This window comes from Triturus cristatus, chromosome 10 (genome assembly GCF_964204655.1).
Source record: "Triturus cristatus chromosome 10, aTriCri1.1, whole genome shotgun sequence".
NCBI classification, from domain to species: domain Eukaryota; kingdom Metazoa; phylum Chordata; class Amphibia; order Caudata; family Salamandridae; genus Triturus; species Triturus cristatus.
The window spans coordinates 583327690-583340264 of NC_140593.1; positions in this window are offsets into that span (position 1 = coordinate 583327690).

Consider the following 12575-nt stretch of genomic DNA (forward strand, 5'->3'; position numbering starts at 1 on the left):
TGAGAAGTGGCGCATCGCTGCTTTCACACAGCGATGCGCCACTTCTCGTAAATGAGGCCCTTCATGTTTTTTCACAGATCTTAACTAGACATGGTCCTAAGGACAACCCGAAAGCAAGAAAGGGTTCAAAACACATAAACGGACACACTTGGGGGGTGTTGGATTTTAATTAAAAACCCTTGCAGCAGGCAATCTCAAAAACTGGAAGGCCTACTTTCATAGAGTGATCTTTTTGACCCCCCCCCCCCCCAAGAGACATTTCAAGCAAGAGGTTCATTTATCGGAAAAATAATAATGATCATAATCTCTGCCTAACACTTATCAACGTTCATTAGCAGACTGGTTTCCAAGTGAAAAAAACTTTGAGATCACTTTTGAGTTTTACATGTAGTATTGCACTGTATTATAAGTTTTGCAAAGTTGAGTTTATTTTTGATTGCCCAAAGCAAAAATGTGCCTGACATTTGAATTATGGTCTTAAAGATATGACTAAGTATACATGAAACATTAGCGTGAGATGAGAAATGATCGTAAATAAATACATTGGCTGAGAGAATTCATTTACTTGACCCGGAATTTAAAGTGCTGGTCTAAAAAATGTCAGCTTGGGTAATTTGTTCAAATACACTTTTAGAAAGTTGGCATATTCTTGTCCCAACCATTTGGTGCCTGTAACCTGCATCCTGAGTCACATGACTAGGTGTAGCTGATAGTTGGTCTTGGGGGGATATTCTCAAGAACGTCTGATAATTATCTCAAAATTAGCTTAACGCAACTTTGCATATTGCAGTCTATCGCCGGAAAATACCATTGTGTAAACGTTGTATTCTCAACCTGGTGGCACCATGCGATAGTCTCACGATAACGCACCAAATGACCTCGTTAAAATTAACGCGACGCCGGAAAAATGCAAAACATGAATACGAAAAAAGTTGCGATGCCACAAATCGCGATACAAAAATCCGCGATAACCAGCGACAGGCCTGCAATTCCCACGCGTCATGCGGGAAAATGCACTATAAAAGCAGAACAAAAAAATGGCAAAACAAATAAACTGCGTAGCACCATGGATGCACCCGGACCGAGTGCAGAGGACAACGCGAACCCCACAAGCCCCACAGATGACCGACAAGGAACATCGGGTCAGGGAAGGCCAAGGAGAAGAGGAAGAGGAAGACGTGGTTCAGTCTGCAGGAAAACAGGATTATCATAATGGAGGTGATAGAACACTACCAACAACTGTGCGTCACCTCCAACATGTCATTGGCAACAAAGACGGAAATATGGCAGACTATCTTGGACCATGTGAATGCAGTTGCAGCATTGAGGAGGACAATGGAAGAGGTCAAGAAGCGCTGGAATGATGTGAAGGGCAAAACCAAGAAGAAACTCGATGCCAACATGAAAGCAACAACACAGATTGGAGGTGGGGGTCCAGCAGCACACCAGGAGCTGGATGACATGGAGAAAATGGTGGCCACAGTCATCAGTCGGGATACGGTGCCAGGAGTTGGGGATCCGGACACTGCTCAACATGACCTGACACAACATCAACAGGGTGAGTACCGACCAGGGACTGGGGGGACGGGGGGAGATGGGCACAAGTGGCACATATGCACAATTAAGTAGAGCACACTGAACACCCACAATGACTCTGGATCATGTCCCTGATCCCCGTGGCACACTGCTGCACACATACAAACACCAAGAAGGCCCCCATCCGCCATGTGCCCAAAGGGGTCCCACCCCACACATCACCAATCTCACCACCAACACATGCACACGTGCGAAACCCAGCAAAGATGCATATTTGTGAGCCACACTGACAATGCAAGTGACACTACATGATGATTAGCATAGCTGCAGTCCAATCATCATGACATTGTGCCGGCCACGACACTGAGGTGGCTGAGTGTGGACCACATCCAGAAAGGAGCAGGTCACACACTGACACATCCACGGGCACAAACAACCCCTGACATCAACAACACATCTGCGGACAAACCATGCCCAAGAGTCACAACTCGACCAAGAGCCCAATTTACCCAAGTCTGCAACATCTCAGCACTGTAGAAGCACAGAAGTCAAAGGCACACCGCCTGAAAGGGATAAGGGGCAGCCAAATCAGAGCTGCAGGGGCGACTCCCCACAATGCAGCACACACACATAAGAATAAGAGCACCTCAACATTGACAACAATGTGATACAAACTGCAACACTTTCACAACAGAACACTGGACACAACTGGTGCCGCATGTGTGTACAAAATGGCCAATCACACCTGGCATGGTAGGAAACTGTGAGATGACAATGTACAAGCACAACCTAACATCCGTGATGTAGTACAAATGTCCACTGTCCCGCATCAAATAGGCATCTCCTCACAAAGAGTCACAGTGTACATTGTCATGCAGTCTGTATGTAAACTTCGCCAATGTGTCAACATACATTGAACACACTGTGAAACTGCATCTCCCTTTTACATTGCAGAGGGACAATCAACACCTTCTGCAGAGCAGACCCTACATCACGTCAGCGATGATGGAGACGACTGCCAGGACATCGACTACGATGAACTCCAACAGTTCATGGATACCCTCCGCACCCCACCTCCAGGAGCAGGGCAGCCCAGCACCATCGAGGTGAGCCCACCCCCTGCACAGACCACACAGCAGGAAGCACCAAGCACCACGTCTGGCTCCCAGCACCTCACTGAAGAACACATGGCGTTCTAACGCCTTGTGTTAGACTGCCAGAAGGAGCTGGCTGAACAAGTGCTGGTAGGGTTCAAACTCATGGCAGTCAAACTAGATACCATACGTGGGTGTCTAAGTTCCTTCAGGGACCACTCACACTCCCTAACGGACACCCACAGTCTGCCCCATGCCCTCCAACAATCCATGGCTGGCGTCGCTGGAGTCATGACTGGGAAACAACAACAACTGTCTAGTCAGAGTGGCTACAGAGATGTCTTCCGTGATTTAGCAAACATAAGGAGGGTCATGGAGAACATGGAGCAGATGCAGGCGCAAAGAATGGCTACCACGGCTGCACATGAGAAAGCTGTAGATGGGATCTTCCATGCCCCGCAGATCCTCATCATGGGAGTGATGCCACAAGACATTGCGCAGATGAATGCTGCTGCTACTTCTACATCCACATCTCCGGCCCCTGATGTTTGAATGTCACACAGTGCTGCAGACCAAACACCACCACACACATGTGAGGCACATGAAACATCAGAGGACGAAGATGAGGATGAATCTTCCTCAGTGGTATGAAGGAAGCAGTAGCATTCATCTCCGCCATATGGCTTGTTTCTGCTTGGTTGTGACCTCTGCATCATGCCCTGGAATAACACCTTCCACTGTCCCACGATACACTCTGCGACACTAACCTTGCACCTCGACTGCCATATTTTGTTTCTTACCAATGACACAGCAATCAGCCTGCGGACTGAATTCTTCCCCTTCCGAGTAACTTGTCAATCCCTAAACGACTCTGGCTGGCCCTCCATGGGGCAGCATTGTAAAGTGTTGTCTGCATGGCCCAGTACTAAGACAGCTTCAACACTCCACCGAACATGAATAACACAACATGAATAATACATTCTAATACACACAGATGTGTCATGTCTATGATTAATCATGCATGAAAGCATAGACGAATGTAGGGGCAGTGATTCCCACTTATGTCCATGTTGCTCATGTTGTGGGACTTGAGTCACAGGGTGCATCCCTGCATCATGGTGGTACATATCTGACCCCAAAAGAATCCCTGTCATCAATTGTAGGTCACAAATTACAGCCTATATGTAATGATTTGGGACACATGTGAAACGCTGATGAGTGGGATTCCGTACTATCTTTGACACACAGAAATGGCATTTCGGATACGTGACACCCCAAACAGCCTATCTGTACAGAGGTGACACACCCACCATCCATTTTCAATTTTTGAGATTGTTAGCACTACATGTTGCACTTACGCTTGCCAGAGTGATGTGCTTGTACAGAGGAGTGACATGCACTCAGGGAATTTGTCTTGTAATTAATTTATTTGCACATGCTGTGCCTGTGGTCATTTTTTTACTGTCCCATGATTGCTAAGGACTGTGACAATGTGATGTTCTCATGTGAAGAAATTGTCAATGATGGTGTCCCTACGGGCTATTCCTGCTGCAGCTGCAGTGGGGTGTGGTCCACCTGCCTCATCTTCCTCATCATCGTCCGGTGCCTCTGGCAATTGTAGCCATGCGGCATTAGTGCGTACACATATGTTGTGCAACACACAACATGCAACGATCATCTTGCACACGATGACTGGGCTGTATGGGAGCCTTCCACCTGTGATGTCCAGGCACCTGAAACGTGACTTCAACACGCCAAATGTGCGTACCACGATGCCCCTAGTGCGTTTGTGGCCGCATTGTACTGCCTCTGGGCCTTTGTGTTTAGGGCTCGGAGGGGTGTCATTGTCCAAGGGCAAAGTGTATATTCTTGATCACCTGTGACAGTGCAGAGAGACATGAGTCAATAGTTGGTTCTCCATGATGTGTTGGCAGGCTCACTGGTTAATTGGTGTGTGATATGTGTGACTTAGTGATTCCTGTTTGATAAGTACTGCTTGTAGCAAATGAGCGGCATCAATGTGTATTACGTAGCCGCACTGCTGCTCCTCCCTCCCCCTGAGCCTATTTACTATTGTGTGCAGCGCGGTTGCATCACTTGTACTCCTATGGCACACCATTGTCATGCCTGTCTGCGCTTGTCCACAAGCCTGACAACGACACTGTGATGTTGTGCGTTGAAGGTGGGCGGCCATGTGTGTGTAGGCCTATGGTAAGGATAGGGCGGACGCAGATGTAGAGTTCATGGCTGGCTGAACTCTCGATGCAGTTGAGGGTAGACCTTCGGCTTATACTGCGGTAATTGCGACACACACAACAGTTGGCATGTATGAGCCCGGACCCTGAGCGGGCTTGTGCTCCTTCATTTATCCTTTCGGCCGAGCCCGCACTCCAGGGGCATGCTACATTGCAACACTGTCAATTGCAGGACGGGTGGCGCCGACACTACACCAGAGACACATGCATTAGTTACTTCCTTGGCAAGGCCAAAACTTAACCACGCCCAGAGCCCCGAGATGATTATCCACACCCCTACACTGGACTGTCGTATGCCAGCCCACTCCGCTTACGCTTACAGGGGGTACGACACAGCTACATATCCCTGATCTTCCCCACTGCCTGAGGTGACATGGTTGCGTCCACTGTACACAGCACAATGTAATGTGGTAGGGTCCGGGGCCCTCATGCATACATAATGACCACACAGACACACTTAGATAGTTTGTGGAACTGGCTACAGGCACGTGCGCCCGGCCCAATTTATTGCAAGGGTCACATGTCCAGTGATGCCTGTGCTGGATGTGTGTGGGGGGAGGGTAAGCCAGCCCTCAGGGAGTGGTTGATGCTGGCAACAACTACAACAGTGATCAGACAACCAGAAGTTCAAAGTTCAAACAGCAAGGGTCTATGACTTGAGCTGCACTGAGTTAGTGGCCCCGGATGCACTGCGGCCGGCACACGGGACGGTGACTTGCGGTGCACTGAGTTAGGGCCACGTGATCTGAGTGTGTCCTCGTCGATGTCGAAGCTGAATGTTGCGGAGTGTTTCGGGGGACAGTGGAAGGTGTTCTTCCAGGGTATGATGCAGAGGGCAGAACCAAGCTGAAACAGGCAATATGGAGGAGATGAATGCTACAGACTCATGTTTAACCCAAGTCGGTACCAGCCACATGATGATGATATCAACCCCCAGGCCATAGACTCAGATGCCACCAAACTTCAACCAGAGAGTGTCCATGAATTTTGGTGCCCAGAGTTAGTGGCATCAGAGCTGAAAGGGGATGCAGTCTGCAAGGAGGTGTGCACAATGATATAAACTCTGCCATGAAAAAATTAAGACCAAGTTCCAAATGTGTGACCTACTTGACCGTAGTGTAGGCCGAAGGCAGTAGTCATCAAGGGCCCACAGACATATGTCGTTGGCTTGCAATGCACAGAGTTGGTGGCACCAGATCGAAGGGAGTACAGTGATATAAATGCTGCCATTAACATATGGACTCGGCCATCATGAAATCAAGACTCAGTTCCAAATAAGTGACTTACTGGACCGCAGTGTAGGCCGGAAGCAGCGGTGGAGTACGTCAACGAGAAAGGAGTGCTGGGGGCCTGTGTCGTGGAGGCCGTGATGGTCTGAGGAGGCTGCCATGGTCACGGGCCTCGGGCTTGGAGCTTGCACCGGCACGTGGTGGGCCCTTTTTGACACATGCCGGTGTCTGCAGGTGAGCAGTGAGGCCTGGTTGCGCAGGGGCGGCCAAGACCGGTCTGGGGACCAGCGGCCTGGGATGCAGCAGGCGCACAGGATAGCAGGCACAGCCGCTCACTGCGTCGGCCTCGTGGTGGGCTGAGAGTCGCCGCCCTGGAAGACACGTTGCCCATTCTGGAAGAGAACCACGCCCAGAGCAACCGGTTTTATATTCACACCCATACGCTGGCCTGGCGTACGCCGAGCCAGCCCACTCTGCTCGCGCTTACAGGGGGGGACATAACAAGCTACATTTCCCTGATCTTCCCCACTGCATGGGGTAACATGTTTGCGTCCACTACACTCCAAACACCAGCAGTATATGTCGACATGGGCATGTCTGTGGTCTGCATACTGAAGTCTGGCTAGCACATCTATGCCACACTTGGCATTGTGTACATTCTCATTCATGGGTCTCTTGCCTCCTTCACACAGGCCTGGTTCCCACCTCTCCCCACATTCTTCTATTGTGTGGCTTAGGTGCCATGCCATTGATGGCTTGTGTACCTGGCTAGCCCAGGTTACCACAGTAAGTTGTGCTGTCATGTCTGGTAGGTGGGCATGTTTTTTAGCATGTTGTATTTGAGTTTGTAACATGTGCATTCCCAGAGTTGTGAGTTGCATGATTGTGGAGTTGAGATGTGTGGTGTGTTAATTTGGTACTTACAAACGAGCAATGCATTCCCATGCGTGCCAGCTCAAAGCACTGGTTGATGATGGACTGTCGGAAGATGAAGGAATCATGCACACTGCCTGGGTAGTTGGCGACGACATTGGTGAAGAGTCCCAGATGGCCCACTAGTGCCTGCACATTGATGGAATGCTTGTGCTTTCTGTTGCGGTAATTGAGTGCAGTAGTGGCGGGGGCACGAGGAGTACATGTGGGCAGCCGATTGCCCCCAACACGTAAGGGAAGGCAGCTATGGTGTAGAAGCCTTGCTTGGTCTCCAGCTGTAAATGTGCAGTGTGTGGGAAGTAAAGGTGCTGGGGTACCAAGCTGATGATGGCATCCAGGACAGGTGTCAGGAACTTGGATAGGGCTGGCTGTGAGACGCCTCCAACTCTGGCAGTTGTTGGTTGGAAGGTCCCAGAGGCCAACAGGTGCAGCACAGCCAGCAGCTTTGTCTGGGGAGGGATGTTGGTTGTCCGCTGTGTTGGTACTGTTTGCCTGTGGGCAATGATGGTCAGGATGCGGAGGATGGTTGTCCTTTTGAGCCTGTAGTGGGCAATGACATCCTCTGGTGTTAAGTCTGTGAGGCTGGTGCGTTTTCTGAAGATCCGCTGTCTTTGTCTGCGCTGTCTCTGTGGTAGTCCTGAGGGGGGCAGAGGGGTCAGGGGCGGTGGCGGGCCTGGGTGTGGTGCCCGTGGGTGTTGTGGCGCTCTTGGGACTCTGAGCTGCATGATCAGTAGCTCCATGGTATCTGTTGTTCTTCTTGTGTGGCTGTGGTTTGGGCTCCCATTTCTGGTACAGGTTATCATCTGACTTAATACCAGGTATGAGCAGGTGTTAATTCCCTGCTGCTAACGTGCCTTATCACATGTTTTGTGATCTTATCGCCAATCTGGCTGGTCGTATAGAATGTTGCGAAGTGGTGTTGTCTCGGCTTTTTGCACGGGAACACCTACTCTGCCTCTCATTAGCGTTAGTTGCCGGTGTAATCTGTGGCGATGTTTTTTGCGGCTGCTATCGCAGGAAAACTGGCGATATTGTCTGTTAGCACCAGCTTGTGAATTGAGCGATAAGTCTGTTGCCACTTTGGCTGCGATAAAGTGCCGCTAACTCGGGGATGAGTCCATGAGAATATGCCCCTGAGTGTATTGTTCCCAGACAGTGAGACAAAAGGACAATAGGTTCAGTCAGAATGGGCCATCTCTGACTTGATAGATGGGCGGAGCTGTAACATACCACCTTTGCATATCACAAATCCTCTGCATCAGCACACTCACAAAGAGTTTGACACTAGTCTTATGTGTACACATTGCCTCTAAGTTAAGCCTGACTGCTTTGGGCCAAGCTACCAGAGGGTTGAACACAGAATAATTTAGGGTTTGCTTGTGTTTCACCCTGACAAGAATTGTGGTTGCTGCTTGAGTAGGGTTTCACCCCCGCAACCAGTAATCCAATTTCCTTCAATACCATGTTGCACACTTGCAAATCCCTGGGTGGAAATACTGTTTGTGCAAAATGCATTTTTCTCAATCTGTAATATTGCATTTCTGCAACAGCTGCTTGTGAACTGGAACTTATGAGCATTCTATTGGCCTTGTGTTATCTCTGTGAAGATGATGACTTCTGGTGGCCTGCCAAATATATGCATTGAACAATGCTGATGAAACTTCAGAGGTGGTAATATAATAAATGGGTCATAATGACAAATGATCACAGCATTAACAAAAAATGAAAGGGAACTATAATTGTAATTTCTAAAAAGCGCTTTTCAGGGCCACCGTTGGGTAGTTGTTTTTGTTTGTAAGTTGCCACCTTACCTATCATTGCACTGGTCCAGTGCAATTATTAATCAACATAAGTATGATGTCAACCGGCAAAAATGTCATTTACATTGTATCTGGACTGTGCCCATAACATTATTATAGTCTTGCATGTGCAGAGGTATGCTTTGTTCCTGCCAGTGGAGATTGGCGATATTCAGTTTCCCACCAGTGTTTCATTAGAAAGCAATAATCTTCCACCCAAAATTGGTAGACTACTAAATATTTGCATGGTTCATCAATCAATATTAATACTACATCTAATACTAACAATAATAATAATGATAATAATAATGTTGGGAAGAGTGTCTGCTGAAAATATGCAAAACCTAGTGTGCAAATGTGTGATTTTTACAAAGGCTCTAAACAAGTGCATCTGATTTGAATGTCAATAAGGCATGTGCCTAGAGCTGCTTGAGGAATTACTCCTCCAAGGATATGTACTTGTGCATGGTCTAAACTGACAGAATGCTAAGGATAGTGAATGCATGGTTAGAAGGATACTCAAGGTTGGACCATATTTCTCATTGGATAACAACTGTTCACACACTGCAGCACATTCTTCCTTAATGTCTTCCAGTAAAAACATGCTGACTGGTTTTATGGCACCTGTAAATAATTCACAATTAAAAAAAAGTGTCAAGGTTGTTCCTGCTGTCTATTTATCAAATTGCACCAACTGCTTAGTACAAGCCTTTCTGCTGATATTAGATTTTATTTTATTGGGAAACTTGTGGTGGTTAGTCCTACAAAGGTTGGCACAGGACAGGCAAAATGACGAAAAGCCATCATTATGAGCAGCCCATTAAATTCTCGTATGTGTGATAACTGTTGTAATGTGCAGCTAACAATGTAACTCCACAACTTTCCCAGGTAAAGCTCGACAAGTCCTACTTATCAAAATTTACCAATGTAAAAATGCCCGAAATTTTTGGGAAATACAGATTATGGTGCGCCAACCACCTAAATCTGCCTTTTATTCCCAATTCTCAGGCATAAACTCTGAATAGGTGATTTTTATTACAGATGCACATTTCCATGCCCAGGGTAACATATTTTAGAAGGTGCGATAATTATCACATCCAGGGGGAGAAATGGCCACTACAACGCGGCCGTTTCCACGCTTAACTTAACCACGCATGAATTACAACGCATGCGTGGTTAACACAAACAGCCTTTACCACGCATACCTTTACTACGAGATACGTAGTAAAGGCATGTGTGTTAAAGGCTAAAATTTAAAAAGGGGGCTGGAGGGGGTCTCCCCCCCCCCAAAAAAATGCGTGCAAAAAAAAGAAACGCTCCTCTTTAAGAAGCGATGTGGAGGCAATCGGGAGGCAATCGGCGTCGTTAGAGGAAATGGAAAGACACTTCCGTTTTGTCTTTACGACGTGCAGCGTCAACACGGAAGATCATTAAGAAGAGACGACATGGAGAGGTAAGGGGAATTTATATTTAAAAAAATAAAGTAGGGTCCGATTTTAGGTTTAAGGGCAGGGGAGGGATATTTGTAAGAAGGGTTTAGGGGTGGGGGAATAACCTTTACGAAGAGTATGCCCTTACCCTGCATTAATTTACAACGAAAAACGTTGTAAAAGTATGCGTGGAATAGGAATATTCGTGGTAAATGTTATGCGTGGGAATGGCATTCGCATTGTAACGCATGCGTGGTAAAGGCATGCGTTGCAACGGAATGCGTTGTAACGTCATACAACCATCCCGGGGTGGGTAGCGCATAATGATCGCCTTAGAGATTTATTCTACGTGGATAATGTTAGGCACTGCTTCCCAGATCAGGATACCGAAGGCATATAAAACTTGAATTTTAAGTTTGGAAGCCAATTTAAGCAAAGTCATGTTGCTCTCCACTTAATTCCGACAACAGAGTATGTTCCAATATTGTTATCCTATTTCCACGGTAGTCGCAGCCGGGATATAGTGTAGATAATAGTTGTGTTGTAATTTTGTGTCTAGAACAAGTCAAAGTGCCCCTTCTTGCAGGTCAATAAGTCACACTATTGGTATCAGCCTAAAAGTTGATTATTGCTCTTTAATTGCCACTCCCAATTGAGTTATGCAGTACTAATGCAATTGTCCAATCAAGTTGTAGCTTAGGCCCTGATTATGGACGGCTGGAAAATTCATACCCTGAGTAAACCCTTGACTGCATAGAGCTTGAAATGATGCATTGTCCAGAGTTTATTATGGCCAATAATTACTGTGTACAATAAAGGCCACACACCCCCAATTTTCACCAGATACACATCGGCAGGTGAAACTAGGAGGCAATGGCTTGAAAGTACTGGGACGTACTGATTTTGGTGTGTGTAGCACCAAAATCTGAATGGTATCTCCGTGTTTGAATGGCTTAGCATTTAATATCTACTATTTATGTCACCCAGTAAATACTGAACTCTGGGGTATCAGATTATATCGGGTGTGATAAATAATCCATTCCCTAACATGACTATTGTAATCAGTGCTTTCGACAAAAAGCCTTATGAAGTTGTGCCTTAGACCCAAAACAGGTATGAAGTTGTGGCATAGAAACGTACAACTAATTTAAATTGAAATCTAAAACAGCAATAGACTCTTAAATTGACACATCTAAATACATTTTGCCCTGGAATTTGGTATTTAAGTTGTTCCAGAAATGCTTCAATGACACACAACTAGCATAGAGATATGGTAAGTTGATGGTACACAATGAAGACAGGAACATCTTAAGGATTTGGGGGGCCCCTGTTCAGAACAGATTTGAATTTATGATCCAATTTGAGCCCCTGTTTCCCACTCAGTTTCCACTTCCTAGCAGCGTTAGCGATCCAGTCTGAATCATAGGTATTAGCCTATATATTCCTGATGTAAACGGGTGCGCGCAGCTGACAGTGGTAGAATTTAGTGTTTCCTGCCCTCCTACTAGCTTTTTAATACTTTTTAAATTGTATATGTGTGGCTGAATTACTCTGCCCTTTTTAACAATTTCTCCTACCTACACGCACTTACACTTTACTTGATTCTGCTTGCCTACACCTCCTTAGCTGCTCTGATTCGCATCTCGCTTTTCCTCCAGTCCTGGTCCGCCGCAGCTGATACACCGATTGTGCGGAGGGCTGGAGCTACTATCGGGCTCCTCACTTTCGCCCACGCACTTTTCGCTTCCTCAGCTGCATTAGCGATCCAGTTTGCATCATAGACATTAGCCTATATATTTCTGATGCAAACAGACGTGCGCAGTGGACACGTGCTGCTGGCGTGCCCTAGGGGTGCCAAAGGCAAGCCCATCTGCGCCCATCAGCGTCCAGGAGGCATCCGGCACCTGCCATGCTGCCCAGTTCCCCTCCCGTGAGTTTATTACACTATATTACAAAAGGGAAAAACTGCTTAGCCTTAGGCGGCTACCATTATGTCAGTGTACAGCGGCTGCTCCGAGCTTGGAGGTAGACTTTTGATGCAATAAGTGCAACTGGTCTCTCCTTCAGCCCGGGAAACTTGCCCCAAAGATCCTCCCACTGAACAATAAGTGTTAAAACAATAAGAAAACAGAGGACTTAAAGCCCACCCTTTTAAATTGTCGCTCTATGCAAAAGCATGAACCACACATTTATTACCTACTTTTAGACGAACAGCCTGATCTTTTATTTCTCACTGAGACCTGACTGTCTGAAGCCTCCAACCCTACTATCACCTCGGCCATCCATATGGGTTATAAAA